Here is a 16,888-nt window from a genome sequence, read left to right as displayed (position 1 = left end):
TGCTAAGCTCAGGAATCTGCCTTCGCCAATTTAATTCCCTTACCAGAACATGTCAGTAATGTTTTCTTCTCTTAGCATGTCTGTATATGTGTGCGTGTTCATATAGTGCATCCCATTATTACAGTGAACATTAACTGAGGCATCAGGGGTGAAATGGACTGTAAAATTTCTGTGCCATCTGCCTAAACAGCAGACTGGCTTCAAAAATAATACTCAGATGTTTATGAAAGCTAGACTGGATGATGATGAAGTCTCTGTGTGAGGGAGAAAACTAATTTATCAACTGGCAAACTTTTTTGAACATCAGAAATTTTTGCTATCTGATATGCTGTCTTTCAAAGGCAGGATTCCAGTTTTCCGTTTCATTAGAACAGCACATAGATTGAACAAAACAAAGTTAATGGTATGAGAGAATGTTTTGATATGTTCTCCTAATTCAAGAGAGGATTTCTCACCCCTCCATGGAAGAGAGCTGCTTGTCAGCATGGGCTGAGGCTGCAGTGAGCCCAGTTTCGGTGGCAGCATCTGTGTCACTGGTTTTGCTCTTCCACCAGAACCATGGGACAACAGCAGCACCAGGGGCAGAGTTAGGGGTGGCAAATTTGTAGATGAAAGAATACAAATTTGATTACAGTATTGGTTATGCTGTTAGTCGAGTTCAGCCAATTGTATTTATGTTGAGCAACTCCCAGAGCCTGCTGGAGCCAGTGGGAGTTTTGCCATCAGCTTCCCTGAGGGGTAGGATTTTGCTCATTGCTTAAATTAGCTGTATCTTCATGGGAGCATATGGGAGCAAATGCAAAGGTTTTGAATTGAAGGAGCTGGTAAGCAGCTTTATGCATTTACTCTGTTACACAGGTAAAAGCTGAGACAGCAAAATCCATCTGCTAGACCTTCAACACATCTCTGTGAAACCCATGTTAGAGTCAGAGCATTCTTTTTTATTTTATTTATGGCCCAGGCTGCCTGAATGAGTGCATCTGGAGCTCAGATGCCTTATGCCCTTATCGTAAATTAGTTAACTTGAAAAACTGCAAATGCTGTTCACATCTTTGGTGTGGAAATGCCAGGCTCTGTAGCTGAGGTGCTTTTGTGTGTGTGTATGTTTTTTACGTGAAAAGGCTGCTGAACTTTATGCATAAACACTGTTCTCTGTCTCTTCCCAACCCCCAACACGCCCCCCCCCTCTTTTGTTACAGACTGTGGGCTAGCATTGAAAATTCAGGGAAAGCTCCCCAGAGAGATTAAGGACATGGACAGATTTTAAACGGAGCCTTAATGCACGGACACGAAAGGACAAACGTTCTAGTGGGAATACTAATGCAAATGCCTTGCTTTTGGGTCAAAATGCATTAAACAGCTGCTTGCATGCTAAAGATGCTTTTAAAATCAATACGGACCAGAAAATGTAAAATTTATAAACAGAGATCTTTCCCAGTGTAGTACCCAATGACAGTAAAAGTACTTCACTGACCCTCTGTTATAAAGCGTGCAACACTGCCAAGTACCAGTGTTAGAGACAAGTGCATCTACGAATCCCTTTCTGCAGGGCTCAGAATCCAGATCTGGCTGAAACACACTTCAGACAGGAGTTGTCTGTGTCCTTCCTGGAGAGCTACGGGAACTGAGACTTAACAGCAGTAGGAGTGAGGTGCTCTGACGTGAGTAAACTGCCGTTATCATCAGCTACTTTGATTACACTGTTGTGCAACATAGCCTATTACTATTTTTAATAAACCTACATTAAACGACATCCAGTGAAGCCATTACAGTCAGAAGCAGTAACAGTGCATACATTTGGGCCAGCTATACAGCAACTAAACTCAAATGGAGTCTTAACTGTAAAACCCAACAACCTAGATGGGGCAGCATCTGAAACTGGGTTCCGTAATAGCAACATGGTAATATCAAAGCTGTAATGTGGCTTTAATCACCACACAGGTTGGTACTTATCATTAAGCTAGATGTGTATTAAAGGAAGGCTTGACACATTTAAAATAAGTGTAATAAAAAAATATTTCAAGTACCTTATGTTTCTGAAATAAGTATATTGCCCTACCATTGCTGTATGTTTGCCTTATGGTCCTCCAGCCTGACTCCACGTCATTGCTGCGCTGGCTCTCTGAAATGGAAACAAGTATCATTTGCAGCACAGAAGCACAGCAGCATTTGTGTAATACTTAGATCATTTAAGTTCCCCTCGTGGACCGCATTTGATTACCTGTACACTTTGTATGACCTGTTGCCTCTGTTGCCACCATCTCATGTACTGCAATCCCTAAAAAAGCTGCCATTAAATTGAGGCCCTTTGTTTTAGATGCTGCATGCTTGCAGCTGCTGCAAGCTTTTGACAGCCTCAAACTCAACTTTTCTTAATCTCCTTCTTAGTTCAGGGCAAAAGAATAAGTCATCAGTGAGGAGCCATGCAGCGCTGCACTCTGCAGCTTTTCATTGCTGCCTGCCTTCTGCATTGTCCCCATAGCTCTTCTTTCTGGCTCCTTTTTGCTTTCTACTAATTCAGACATTTCCTTCCAACCTCACAGCTTTTTCTGGTCTGCCGCTTCTAATTGTGGTCTTTAAACCATTCCTTGGAGACATCTTCTCTGCACTAAAAGTTGTTCCCAAGCTTATTTTGCAAGCCGGTTTTGAGGCTGTGTTGAGTATATGCATCCTGTTTGCCACTTGGAAGACAGTGGTCAGGTCCTACTCTGCAGCTATAAGAAATAGGTAGAACTTCAGCTACTGTCTGCAGGAGATATAATTTTGGATTCTTTTAGGATGAAGCGTCCTCTCTAACCTTAGCCTTGCTCTCAGTAACGCCTGTGGTGTAACCATGCTCAACAGTTTGTGGTTTGGATGTTAAAGAGGACAATCCCCTTTGAGAACACAACTGCCATTGACATAAATGGCAAGATTTCATGATGTCTGCATTCACACATGGTCATTAAAGCTAATCGGACAACAAGACCAGCCAAACCCCTTTCCACTGGCTAATCCTCGCTGGAATTATTCTGTGAGCCCCTGAGCCGGTGCCACCAGCGTTAACCAGGGTGCCGTTGCACGCCCCTGCTCTGAAATGCAGATGTCTCCGAAGACGAGTGCCACTGTCTTGTTTCTACTTCTCCCATACTCGGCTGTTTCTCAGAGATGCTGGGAGAAGAGGAAATGCTAAAGGGCTGCATTTTTCCGAGCTTGCATTACATATTTTCCACGGAAGGCGGGATGCACTGGGCAGCCATGCGGGCTGCTGCTGCCGCCGCCACCCTGCTGGGGCTGCCCCCCCTGCGTTGTGTGCCACACGGGGGTGGATTAAAAAGGGGGAGGGGAAAAAAGCCAACCCCAAAAAAGCAGGACTGGGGAGTGAAATGAAGACACTTGCCTTAGTGTTTGTTCTCCCACCCCAAGGGGAAGGTGGCTAACGCTTGCGCGTGTGTCCAGAAGGCGGCAGCGGCAGCCCGAGCCCGCCGGCCCCTCGCCCTGCCCGGCCCCAGCGCGGCTCCGGGCTCGCGGCTGGCCGGCGGGGGGGTGGTGGGAGTGGGGGTGGGCAGCCATCACAGGTGTGACTGCGATCTTGCGACTCGAATAAGCAATTGAGCCTCGGGAGGAGCAGCAGCATCTTTACCTCCTCGTTGCAGAGTTAGTTTTGCTGTAAAAGCCCGTCTGACGGCACCGTTCAGGATGTTTTTTTATTTAAAGGATGTCTTGCAGCAGCTGCTAGTGCTGTGGGAGCACGCCTGCTCCGCTAGTAGATGTGTGTGTATTGGTGCAAGAGTTATATCGCACGTGTGGGCAAGCACTTCTCACAATTCTAAACACTAAAAGAAGAGACGGTGCTTTATCCCCTCTGTTTTAGGGGAATCTCTGTGGCTGTGGAAGGTAGACCTGGAGCAGGGTTTTGGTACTGTGATCCCAGGCTTTCATCCAAAGTGTGGGGTGAGGAGACACCTTGGTGCTGGAAAGCCCTCAGCTCAGCACCCCTGGGCAGTGACAGTTTTGCTGCAGTGGAGAGCAGATAAAATTTTCAAGCAGGCTTGAGGAGCCAGACAAGTTAGGCTTTTCTGCAAGAGCGATTCTGGCTGTTATTTCCTTTCTTAAGACTGAAGATAGCTTTCTCAATTTAGGCAATGGTTTTCCAACCTCAGAAATCCCATTTTCCCTTACTAGCACTGCTGCTTTTGGTCACAAAAAGAAAAAAAATCTTTTTTCCCCTCATTTTTTCAGCCCATCTCACCTCAGCAGGAGCCAAAACCAGGCTCCTTGTGCCTGCTATGCAGAGCCAGCTGCTGCAGTGGGAAGGGGAAGGTAGGCACCAGGCCAACTGCTGGCTGTGGTGCCGCTGCCAGTCCTCGTCCTCCAGCCGCTGCCCTCCGCTCCTTCTCTGACAGCCATTCAGCCGCAAACACTAGCTAGCAGAAGGAGATACTCTAGGGAAAGCAGTGGGCTGCCTGCTGATCGTGTTTATCACTTCTGCAAAAAACCCCAACAAAACAACATCCAAAATAACCCCCAAACCTCCTAAAGCTCTCTTCTGTGCTGGTTCTTAGGCATTATTTGCATCTAGTGGCATGAAATTGAAAAGCAGGCTGGAATAAACTCCTCTGGTATCTGGGCACAGTATGTTTACTGTGTGGCTTTAGTTTAACAGTGTCCTGAAAGGACCCTTGTTCTTTATAGCTATACCCTGAGCAGCTAAAAGTAACTGGTTTTAAAATACAGATAATTAAGTCCATTTAAATTTTAAAAAGGTTTTACCTCTAAGGAGGAAACATGTAGGTTGAAAATAAGGAGTAGAGGAGAAATTATTCCAAGTTGTGCAGCTGACTTTGTGCTGGAACAGCCTGCTTTTTCCCAGGTGCTTGCCTGCTGTTGATGACTCTTGGCATTAGGCATATGCAGGAAGGCAGAACATGCAAGAGGGCTGCATACAGAGAGAAAATTTTTTTACCTTACAGCAGCCTCAGATGTTGCTATTCCCTCTTACTCCTGCCTGTGACCTTTGTTTCTTATATAGTCCCCTTGCTAGACAATGTTAGGGGCTGGACCTCTTGATTTTTTTTTTTTTTTTTTACCACTTCTGATAGATTCTTTATCACCTGCTCCCTGTAAGGCAAACTGCAGGGCTGCTTCCCTTCTGTAGCAGCTGTGCTGGAGAACTGCTGATGAAGAACAAAATGGGAGCTACTGAGCAATCATTTGGAGACTGGCTATTAAAAAAAAAAAAAGCCAGCTAATTAGGGCTTAGAGGAAGAGGCAACACTTTGTGCAAAAACACCAGAAGGTAGGCCCTCCAAATCCCATACACTCCCTGTAAATAGCTATAATTAACCCCACAGTATTCAATTTATTAATTAAAATTTAATTAATATTTTCTGTCCTTGACAATCATCTCAGAGGCGGTCAGGAAAACACAGTGGCAGCTGGGTTTCCATAGTGCAACATTGACATTCAAGAGGGCAGAGGCATAGAAGACTCATCTCAGTCTCCTGGTCGTACCTGTAATAAAACAGACCTGAAACTGATCACTGGCAAAGGAGAGGAGGACGGGAGACAGTGCAAGCCCCAGTGTTCTCATGCAGACTTCCAGGCATCACCCTACAAATGCAGCACTCACCTGGCTTACTTGGAAGTGTGAGAGAGAGTGTGAAATGGTGAGAAAATCAATGTTTTTACTTATTTGACCACACCTGCTGAGGGCTGCTGTATAGCACTGTGTTTCACTTGAGTTTGATATTCTGCTTGGTGCTTTGTCTGAGTAGAGTGAGCTCAGCAGAGGTACCTTTCCTGAACTTCATGGGCCCCACCAAAGTAGAAGAGCTATTGCTTAGAAGTAGTAGCTTGGCATACTCCTGTTTTGCTCCAGGAATGGGTTTCTTGGTCATTCGTCCTACCCGTGGTCAGTATGTCACACACCTGTCAGTGTCTGAGCTCTCTCTTCTGGAACAAATCCATTGATAATCCCCAAGGGGAAACCTGAGTCATCAACTGCATAGTTCACTCCAGAGCTTGCTCCAACAGACAGATGTGGAAGACACCAAACGTATTTACTTCAACAAGGACAGTTCTTCAGTGTTAGTCCAGGTTAGGCAATAGCATAATTTGTGCCCTCACCCATTGCTTTCCTAGAGCACGCAACAATTTTTTCTGGCACTGTAATGTTTTTGATGCAGCACCGCTCTGCTGGCCTGCAGCATACACCTCTTAGTTTTCTTCATACTTGGAACCGGAAAAAACCCAAACCACCAAGCCCATGCGCAGAAAATGACTGTTAGCTACAGCATCATGAGAGAAGATGTGAGCTGAGCAGTATGTGGCATGGCCGCAGCCAGCCTGCTCAGCGGGGAGCAAACTCTCAACAGTGTGGTCATAAGCCATCCTGCAAGAACTGGCCTGTGGGTGAGGGTCTGCCGTACAGTCCTGGTGAGAATGGCCATGAGGTAAAGGAGGTCGTTTATTCCCCGTTTAACAGAAGGGTGCAGACTGAGCCAGCAAGAGAACATTCTTGGAGCATGTTGAAACCAGAACTCTCAGGTCACGGGGAAAAAGCTTTCAGTACAGAACTGTTAGAAGCAAGTGGGGACAGGAGGTGGAACACAAGCACTGTCATCACTACCGTCCTCTTCTCTCTGCTACTCTGGGTGAAACATGATGGGTTAGGCAGGTTTTTGATACACCTAGTGGATCAGGCCCTTCTGGTAGTGAAGTGACATGCCATTTCTCAATCCTGGAGAGGCAGGCACCACGCTGTTCAGTGCTGTGAGGTCAGAAGTGCTGCTGAGCACACCCAGAAGCCCAGCTGGAGGTTCCTGGTGAACACAGCACCGGAAAAGATGAGTGTCACAGTTTGGCGTCTCTTTGGCCTCTGGGCTTTGGTGCATAATTGCAACTTTAGGACCATCACGGACCCTGCTGTTACAGTCTCTCTTATTGGTCACGCAAGAAACCAGCCTCAGGCCCACCAGACTCTGAGTTACACCTCCCATCAGTTGTGTGCTCCCAGGCATGGCCAACACTGAGGGGTGATGGGGGGCTAGAATGAACAAGTTTTCCACCCTCATGGGAAAAGAAGTGCCCCTGGTGCCCTGCCAAGGTGCTCACACAGGGCTGTCCCCAGACTGCCAGCAGCAAGGCCAGAAGGGTGGAGATGAAGATGCCATTGCTATTGCGATGGTTCCATTGGCTTCGGGCTGGGACACCTGATGCGGCAACGTTGTTGAGTCATAGCAGCATTTAATCTTGTGTTGCCACATGTGATGAAACAGGCCCGATCCATTGTTATATTGTTGGTAATTCCAGGTAGATTTCAGTAGAACTGAAGGAGGTGGAGATAGATGCTGAAAATCACTGCAGCCTTCATCCCGACACGAAACTCCAGCTAAGCACAGTAACTGTCTAACAACTATTGCAACTATTGCCTGACTTTGCATGCATCACTTAGCCTTTTCTTACTTCCTTTCTTTCAACTGAATTTTTAGAAAGGTACTTCCTGCACCTCTCCAAACTTCACCAGCTTCTCTGACTTTTACAAAGATCAGGGGAAAAACCCAAAACCCCAGGCAACTCTCTGCTAGGTTTTGAATTCAACATTCAGTACATCCCAACGATTTTTGCTTTACTGTTAGTCATTTGTACTAACCTGCAATTAAAAGGCTCAGCATTTGTTCTCATCTCTTTCTGAAATTACATTTTCCACTTCCTAGGCCCTGGCCCCAGGCAGTGGATTTTTGAAGCAATCATGCCTTGGTAATTAATGTTTAAAGATGGATGTTGCAACTTTTAACACAGTGTGTTGCTGAGTAAACATCCAGCAATGCCTGGTACCAAAAAAGAATACAAAAACCACAAGGCTTTTACTGGAAGCTACAGGTTTTGTGGACTTTATCCTTCGAGCTCCCAGCCGCAGTACGTTTGATTACCCCTTCCTCCATGCTTGTGGGTGGGGGATACTGCCATACTTAAAATGAGCAGAAGAAAATAAATACCACATCTGATCTGTCAGTTCTTTGTGCCACTGACTCATCACCCCAGAAAGCTTGCTGGGAATGATTAGCTCATACAGTGAGGGAGGAGATAAATCTCTGACAAATGATCTGTAGTTGTTACATGACTAGTGTCATTTTGGATTTTTGCAAAAGGACGGGAAGACAAGGGATGGAGTGGGAGGAGAGGAAGGGGTAAAAATGGAAGATGAGGGAGCAAAGTATAGTCAGAAACGCCGTTTCTGTTTAATCTCCCTGTTAGTCCTGACTCTGCCTTTTCTCTGTAGAAGCCACAGCTTCTAGTCTGTTACTCACCCAGTTGGTTTTACCTGTGAGCGCAGCCCATCCTGTGTGGGGCTTCTGTGTGCGACTCCAGCTTCTCCTCAGTAGCGTTACCCGAATCTCTCATTGCAGCATTTTTTGGTGCTTTAGAAATTAAGTTGCTATCGTCCCTTTCTAACAGAAATCCCTAGCAACTGAAAAGGCGAGTGGGAAAATCAGCAACCTCGGCATTTCGGGAAGGGGAAAGGGTAGTCTGGATTGAGACTGCCTCCTGACTTTGACATCTGGCTTGGGCATTGCAGTCCTGATTCAGACCTTTTGGAAGACACACCTCATGCCTACCATTTCCCCATCGGTTGGCATGAGGCAGCTGCCTCTTCACCTGAGACTCCTAAGACAGGAAAGGTGGGGAAGTATTCATATGGTCTTGTGCATGGCTTCTGTCAAAAGGGGCAGGGGGGGTCACTTTGTACCATAGGAGGGGTCTGGCCATGCCAGGGACCCTGTACTGCATCCACTACTTCTGCATGTCCCCTTCCGATCCGATCCCTTAGTGCTGTTTCTCATACACTGAGGCCTTTCCTGATCTGGTCTGTCGGAGGCCAGTGTCGAAATCCTAAACAGATCAACTGGAACAAGAACAGAATACAACTTGGGGCTAGTTTCCCCCACTCCCTCCCCTCTTTCTTTTCTACCTTCCAGAAAAGAAAAGGAAAATTCTCAACCCAACACACAACTGGCAGGTTTTTGAACCAAGTTTGGAGCAGGTGCTTTGGGCTTTGTTACTCTTTGTTGTTCTTTCTGCTCAGAAGAAACCAAAGCCCAAAATGCTCCTGGAAGAGCTCCATGTATCTGATTCTGCAATCAAGTGTGAAAAATGAACCTCTCAAATAATCTTGCCTTTCTGGTAGTGAAGTTCAGGCTCTAACAAAGATTAGTAGGAGCAACATTCGTTACTAGTCATACTCATTTGGGCAACAGGCAAGTTTCTGCCTGTGCTCACTGCTAGTATTCATTATGAATGTGCATTAGTGACTTCCTAAGCAGTAATCCCAGCTGAACAGTAAATGAAGTATCACCTTCTACTTTAAGAATTTCCTGTTCTTTTAGCATTATTTATATACCATCAAGAGCGTGCTGATACATTAACTGGGTACCCAGTGCTTGGCTATTTCATTATCCATTGCTTTAGTTATCTGCCCAGATCTGCTGATCCTAAAAGATTTAAGCTAATTTTTAGAGGATTTTGCTGTTGAAACACAGTGGTTTTGAACTCTTCCCGCCCCCCCCCCCCCCCCCCCTTTCATTTTTTGGCTGTTTAAAAAGTTTTCCAGTAAAGATGTGGACTTATTTCTACTAAATTTAAGCCTGCTCAAAATAGCTTGCTCGTGTTTTTTCTGTTGCTTTTTCACAGATCCCTTAAAAAACAGAGGTCCAGAGAGCACTACTGCAGGGTACAGGGTGCTTCAGTTACACTTCATGTTAAGTGCTTCAGTTACACTTCATGTCATGTGTCATGAACATGACAGAGATCGTTCAGCATTTTGCTAAATTAAAGCATTACCAAGTCCCATGGAATGGAAAATGCTTCGGGACTAAAAGCAGTGTGTTTTTCAAGAAATGCTTAATCCTAAACAGATCATTCAAATGGAGTGTAATAAAGACTGCTACAGCTAATGAAAAGATTTTGTTCAACCTCAGTGGGCTTTCAAACAGGCGGAGATAATATGCTTGCTTTTGCTAGCAGCATTCATTTAGCTGTGTTTCCTTTCCTAGACTGGGAATCAGATTTCCTTTTCCATTGTTTATATAGAAGGACTCAAACTACTCAAGAAGATCATGTGGGAGCCACTGTGTTTAGAAGAAGGAGCTGCATTTGAATAGTAGATGCCTCCCAACCTCATGTTCAGCCATTTAGCTTTAGTCAAAATAGGCATCCTTACCATGCCTTTGAGCTGATGCCCTACAAGAGACCACGTCAGTCTACTGCACATACTGCCTTGCTGCAATGAGGGACTTTAAAAGAGCCCACATAAACAAATGGCAAGCAGCTGTCTCACATGCCAGCTCACACACGTGTGTGCATGAGTTTACACCAGTATATCAAGCCATCCAAGTTTATACACCTAAGGTGGGAAATGTTTATCTTTTTTTTTCCCCTAGGCTCCATTCCCAACTTATTCCAAACCCTGCCCCAGAGTTTCTTACATTCTTAGTTCTTACATTGCCTGCTTTGAAATCTGTGGCCCTGAACTGGGCAGGCTCCCAGCCCCTTCAGTTGCCTCTGGACCAGACTTCGATTGGTACATTTTATCTAGAGGACGTTTTGAAAGACTTATGACTGTTGACTTCCAAGGCTATTTCATAAGTACCAGGACTTGTAAAGAAGCAAGCAGAAGCACAGAGCAATTTGATCAGGGGCACGGTCACCTAACTATCAGGGAGGAGGGTAAAATTCAGAGATCTGGCTTTCTACTTGCACCAGAGCATTATTTGCTGTCTTTGGTTTGTCTTTTGCTCTTTCTCCTCCTTACTTCTTCACTGTTAGAATTAAGATGGACAAGGTAATTTATGGTCCAAATTACTTTTCTTGTTCTGAAACCAGCAATGAATGCTGTAGTTTTTTCTGAAGGAAAACCTTTCTCTAAAGGTGCCACACGGTGTATTTTTCTCTCTAGGAGTATGGGATAGGGAGAAAAAGGTGCCATTAGTGACCCTTTTGCTATGTAACCTTTCCTTAAAACGCCAGCAACTGAGCTTCCACAGAGAGAACAACAAATACTGAAAGAGGAATGCGAAGGACACTGTGAAAGAAGAAAGCGAGAAAAAGGATCTGCTCAGACAAGTTTCTCAGGAAAGGTGATGTAATATGTACTGTAGAAAATCCTAGCGGTTGACATAACTTACTCTCATTCTAAGTGGCTGTGGCTGCCAGCAGGCTGGGAGAAACAAAACATACAGCTGGGAATACAGCTGAGCAGACTGTTTTGTCCAAAAGAAATATAGTAGGTGTAAAACTTGTTTTCAAAAGATGTCATTGAAGTTTAATTGAAAAGTGTCCTATTAATTAAGGCTGAGAGACCAATGGATGAAAGTCTCATTTCTGTTGGGGCTGTTGGTGGTGATACTGTAACATTAACTCCTGCGTGCTGTGAGTACACAGGAGGCTGCTGTGGGGATGCTGTGGCATGCAGTTTGGTTAGAAGCCCGTAGTCCCGTTCCTAGTGTTTAGCAAATGTTTAACAAGCTTTTAACAGCTGTCTTGAAAATTGCCTGGTTTTGTATTGACTGACTTGCACATATTTCAGCCTGGTTTCCTATGGAAATGACTGTTCTTAATATGTATGGGGGGTGTGTGTGTGTGTGTGCATCTGTGTATATAGTGTTTGGGAGCCTCCCTGTCTGTTACAACAGACCTAAAAGAGAGAGACACAGGGTCTTTGAGATACTAAAGATACTAGAATTTTGTAGAAGCAAGTGGCTGGATACTGAAGAGGGTCTGGGTCTTCTTTGCAGGGGAGAGGCTGGAGGTAACAGGGTTCTCAGTTGGCCATGGAGAATCCAAGAGGCCCAAATCTGGATGATCCCAGGTTTTCTTATGCCACTTCTCACAGAGCTTACTAGTTTAAAGATCTTGGCTGCAGCCTGAAATGCTTCATCTTTCAAAACACTAGCTCATCTACTGTGTTCCTCCTGGTACGTGTGCAGAGCAAAATGCTGCATGTGCAGAGAAGGGTAAACGCAAAGAGCCCTTAAAAGAGTGATGTACGTTTTCAGGTGGGCTAGTTCTTAGAAACTGGATAAACTGGTAAACAAAAAGTCCCAGCACATGAACTATAGTGGATTTATGTATCATTACCTACAGAGAAAGAGCTGTACAGGAGGACTGTCTAATTGTGAAAATTGTATTTAGTTGTAAGACTGAAATTCATGGTCTGTTACCTGCTTTTTAGAAATACTGCTAGCACTGTTCAGACAGCCAGCAGGCATGGTTTCATGCAAAAGAATGTGTGGTTATTTTCGTAAGTTTTTTGTGAATACGGCTGGACAAAGCTGCAGGGGATCCCTAATGTTTTTGATGGGACTACTGGCATGTCAAAATATCTTGTGCTAACTTCTCGCTTTACTGTAAATTGGTTATAAGGTAAACACAGGCAGTAGGACTGACGGTACTAGGTGTTGTCTTGGAGTGGGAGGTAGAGGGATCCTGCTGAATCCTTAGGAATGTCTGAATATTCTTCCTCTGCCTCTGCAACATGCCCACTCCCTTGCTTTTTCTCTTTTGCTCAAGGTGGAGTCTGGATAAGAACTGTCAGGAGAGCTTTTCAGCTGGATTGAGGCTACCAAGTGATAGTGATCTTGAACCCCCATTTTAGAGGACTGGCACCGAAAAGCCTGTTGCTATGCCAAGTGCTTTATAGGACAAGTAACACTCCCTGCTTCCTCAGCTGCCTAAAAATCCAGCCATAGATACTGAGCTTCAGTCTCAATACGGTAAGTCAGGCTTCAGAAGCCTTCATCCATTGTACGATTTGATTTAAAATAGTTACAGTTATCAGCCTATCTTACAACTGTTTTAAACAAAGCCAGGGAAAAAAGCACTACAGCACAATGCTGTGTAGTTGACACTTATATTGCCAGATCTCTTCTTGTTGTAGTAAAACTACAATAAAGGGGCTCTTGCTACTACACCCTAGCACGGGGTTGATGTTCATTTGCATTTCAAGAACTCCCTCAGTTACAGCAGTGCTGAGGCCAGAAAACTGCAGTGGATCACTGGATTGCCAAAACCAGTCTTGTTTCTTACCCATGACGAAAGCTCAAGATTTCTTTGTTCGACTGCAATCTGGAACTGGGAAGTGCGGAAGATACCTTCTAAGCTGGGCAGTTACTTAAGGGAATGAAGTGCCGGTCTACTTTTTTTGCTAGGATAGAAAAACAAGGTTCAGAAAGCCATGTCACTAATCAGTGACAACTCCCTATCCTAAAGATACAGTATCCCTAAATGTTACTGTATCCCTAAAGATACAGAAACATTTCAAAAAGCTCATCTTTGGTTTTCCTTGCAATTTGCTGGGTGCTGCTTAAGAGAATGTTTCCTCCAACTAAAACCTTGGTGACTAGAGAAATGGGGGAGGGCAGGCAATGCAACTGGCTGCTCTCGTTTTGGGTAGAGATGAAAAGCAGCTGGTTGTTCCTGTTGGCCTTTAGGCCAGCATTTGGCAAAACTTTGTTCTTTGCTGTTGCCACTAGGTCCTTCCCGGTGTCACACTCATACAATGCAGCCCTTTCCCATTCCTGCATAATGGCCATGCATACTCTTTGTCTTTATAAAAGTCCATTTGTGGCTTGAAAAGCTCATATCAGAAACAAACCTATTTAATTTAAATCTCTCGTGGTTTCTTATGTTTATTCTTTTGGTGTCTGAGCAGAGTTGCTATAAGCCTGAGAATGGTTGCTGCTCCCATTTCAATTTCTTCACCTCCCCACTCCTAAACCAGGTGACATTTTAAGCTTCAAATTGTATAGCAGGGAGCATGTTAAACATCAGGTCTGCAGGAAATGGGGAACAACATGATGGGGCTGCAGCATTAAGAGCTACAAACAGCCCAACTCTCCGTATTAAAGAACAACCGCTTTTGGTTTAAAGTGTGAACAGTCCTTCAAAAACCTACATGAAATCAGTTTTCTGGGTGATGGAATGTACGCCTGCCTAGTTTACTTCCTATTAGGTTATTAACACTTACTGCCTCTGTAACTGCTGGTTATTGAAGGAAGGACTTAACTTTCTACCAGAACCCTGGGACTAATTAAAACATTGCCATTAACTTTTAATGAGAAAGTTGTTACTTTCACCAGTAAACTGGCTTGGGCTCTTCATCCCATAAAGCACAAATGGCGCATACTGAATCACAGTTAACAAATGGATTTTGGGGAAAATGCAGTCAGAGTGCATTGTTGCGTTAGTTAAAAATGCTTGGTTGCTTTCTTCTTCCTTTCCCCACCAGTACTGGATACTATATGTGCTAACTAGTATTCGTCTCTCAGCAAGGCATCCAGACCTTGTAGGGCCAGTTCTTTTTTCCAGGAAGACCTTTGCATCATAAAACGGCTCAGACAGAATATGCCCAGGGGAAAATCCCATACTTATAGGAACTTCCAAGCCAGGGTATAGCACTAGTTGCTTGCCTAGCTGCTTGTCTTGGGTGGAGGAGAATGGCCTGTTAGAAAGGAATGGCCAATACAAATGGAGAACAGATAAGACACTTGAGGGTGTGTCTAATGGATCTGAATATTGAGGGCAGGAAAGGAGGACATTTTGCTCCTCTTCTGTGCCAGCCTTGGGCAGAGGAGCAGGTGGGGTAAATTTTAGCTTTGTATATCTATCAGCCAGTTCTGCTCTCTTATTGTTTGTACATACACACACTAAACTAGCCAATTCTGTCTTCTCTGGTACCAAGTTATACCTCATTTAAAGTGATTGGATTTACACCAAAGGAGTGTTACATGAGGAGAGTAACCTATGGGGACTATGCGTCCTCAGTACTAATGTTATAAAGGTTAAAAAATAATACAAGCCATTTCACAATGTATTTATAGAGAGAATGGTAAGAGCAATGAATAGTGCATTTTATTCCAGATGTTTAACAAAGATTAAATACATATCTGAACACTGTTGTTTTGAGGTACTTCCCTAATCTGGCTTTGCTCTTGCTTATAGCAGTGTAAATAAAGAATTAGTCTACTGAAGTCAGCAAAGTCATTAGCCTGTATTAAACACTGAAGACAGTGAGTCTTGCTTTTCCGTTGCAAACCCCATTCAATTCAGTATGAATACAGCAGTAACGTTTAAGTGCAATGCAAGAACACAGCCAACTGCTAAATCTGTGCCCTAAATTCAGTACAGGGTTCTTGAGCTGAATTTTCATCCGAGTACTCTTGAATGCTGCAGCACTAAATCTCCTTTTCCTGCAGTGTAATCTAGTTTCTTTCCCCCAGAAAGAATTATATTTTCCTTTTTGTAAACAGAGGCCACATGAAACACATGGTTGTCTTCTGAGCAAAAACCTCAAAAGACCGTAGCTTATATATATTAAAAAACCAACAACCCACAAACTTCTGTTTGGAAGCTAAATGCAGTTTTTGAGTCTATCAGCATTTTTTTTATTCCATACAAGTTTTTTGCGTAGTGGAAAATATACACCCTTAGGAGGGTAACAACTATGATAAGTCATTAAAAAACAAATTATCTAGGAAAGTAATTTTTTCCATAATGAAAGTGGCTTGGCATATATTAGTGAAATGAATTAGTCACACAGCACACCTTTCACAACCTCAGAAGAATTAGATTACGGCCTGTACGTTCCCATGTGTAACAAGAGCTGCTCTCCTCTTTGTACATGCACCACTGTCACTCCACAGTTTCTGATTATGTTTTATTCATATGTAAACATAAATCTCTCACAAATCAGTCCGAAGCCTAAAACTAACCAGACCAGTTCGTATTTTTGGCATAAGCTATTCTATTTGCTCATTTTTCCAGATTAAAACATTTTAGTTGTGATACAGAAAGATTCCAGGTTCAGTGGCAAGAGGTGACAGCATGACATTTAGGAGATGTATGCATGGGAAAGGGAGGAAAAGGAAGAAGGAAAGAAAGGCACATTTGCTTTTGACCCCCTCAGTAGAAGGAAGTCAAGTGAGCAATAGCTACCCAGTTCATCCTTTGATTTAGCACTCTGCTTTCTGGGACTGTTCAGAGTAGAGAAGGCTCGAGGGGGAGTAAATACCTGAAAGGAGTGTGAAGAAACGGGAGCCAGGCTCTTTCCAGCGGTGCCCAGTGATGGGATCAGTGGCAATGGGCACAAACTGAAACAGGAGGTACAGTCTGAACATCAGGAAACACTTGTTCACTGTGAGGGTGACTAAGTGCTGTCACAAGTTGCCCAGGGAGGCTGTGGAGTCTTCATCCTTGGAGATACTCAAAAACCATCTGGACATTGTCTTGGGAAACTGGCTTAAGGCGAACCCATTTGAGCAGGGAGACTGGACAAAGTCACCTCCAGAGGTCCCTTCTGACCTTAGCCCTTCTGTAATGCTGCTTTGGTCTCTTGTCAGTGAGAAAGCAAGGCACCTAATTTTCTTGGTGGCTCCCTTCAATCAAGGAACAGCTAATTTTAGAAATGCAAAGGGTGCTCCAGCAACCAGGAGCTCTGGAAGGGACCCCAAAAAGCATGTAGAGTTTGCAGGGGGAAGGAATGAAATGCTTGTGGGATCAGGATGGGTGACCTTACATCTGGCCATTAGGTAAAACAAAGCAGGAGTGCAAGAATTGCTTATTACTTCCACGTCAATCCCTCCAAGTAACATTCCTATCCTTTTGGTTTCAGGGAGGGAAAGCTGTGACATAACTAATAAATATACTTAAGTATCACCTGATGACTACAGCTTTGTGCCAGTGGCATTGGGAGCCCAGGCAGGATACTGAGAACTGTGGTGAAAGGACTTGTCATATGCAAAAGCAAAGCAGAGAAATCTGGATGCCTGAATTTTATGACATGTAACTTCAATGCAGAATGCTGAGGCCTTGATAGTTTCTGGGATTACAATACTTTTTTTTCAGACTGATT

At 44.2% G+C, this 16,888-nt stretch overlaps 1 protein-coding gene across 18 annotated transcripts in view; it reads left to right on the top strand.

Moving 5' to 3' along the window:
- Positions 1-16,888, top strand: part of COA1 (cytochrome c oxidase assembly factor 1) — a 53,848-nt gene that overhangs the window by 16,956 nt on the left and 20,004 nt on the right. For 7 of the 18 annotated variants that reach the window (XM_080386123.1, XM_080386128.1, XM_080386125.1 and 4 more), the window contains 2 exons: positions 1,550-1,661; positions 12,550-12,752. The exons of 4 other annotated variants lie outside the window; for them this stretch is intronic. The gene's annotated coding sequence lies outside the window, so the exon portion shown is untranslated. Of the gene's footprint in view, positions 1-1,549; positions 1,662-8,439; positions 8,664-10,991; positions 11,118-12,549; positions 12,753-16,888 lie in introns of those variants that run through there. 7 more of the 18 variants (XM_080386119.1, XM_080386117.1, XM_080386118.1 and 4 more) reach the window with 4 other exon arrangements.

This window comes from Falco punctatus (assembly GCF_963210335.1).
Source record: "Falco punctatus genome assembly, chromosome: 4".
NCBI lineage: Eukaryota > Metazoa > Chordata > Aves > Falconiformes > Falconidae > Falco > Falco punctatus.
This window is presented reverse-complemented; position numbering and strand designations above follow the sequence as displayed.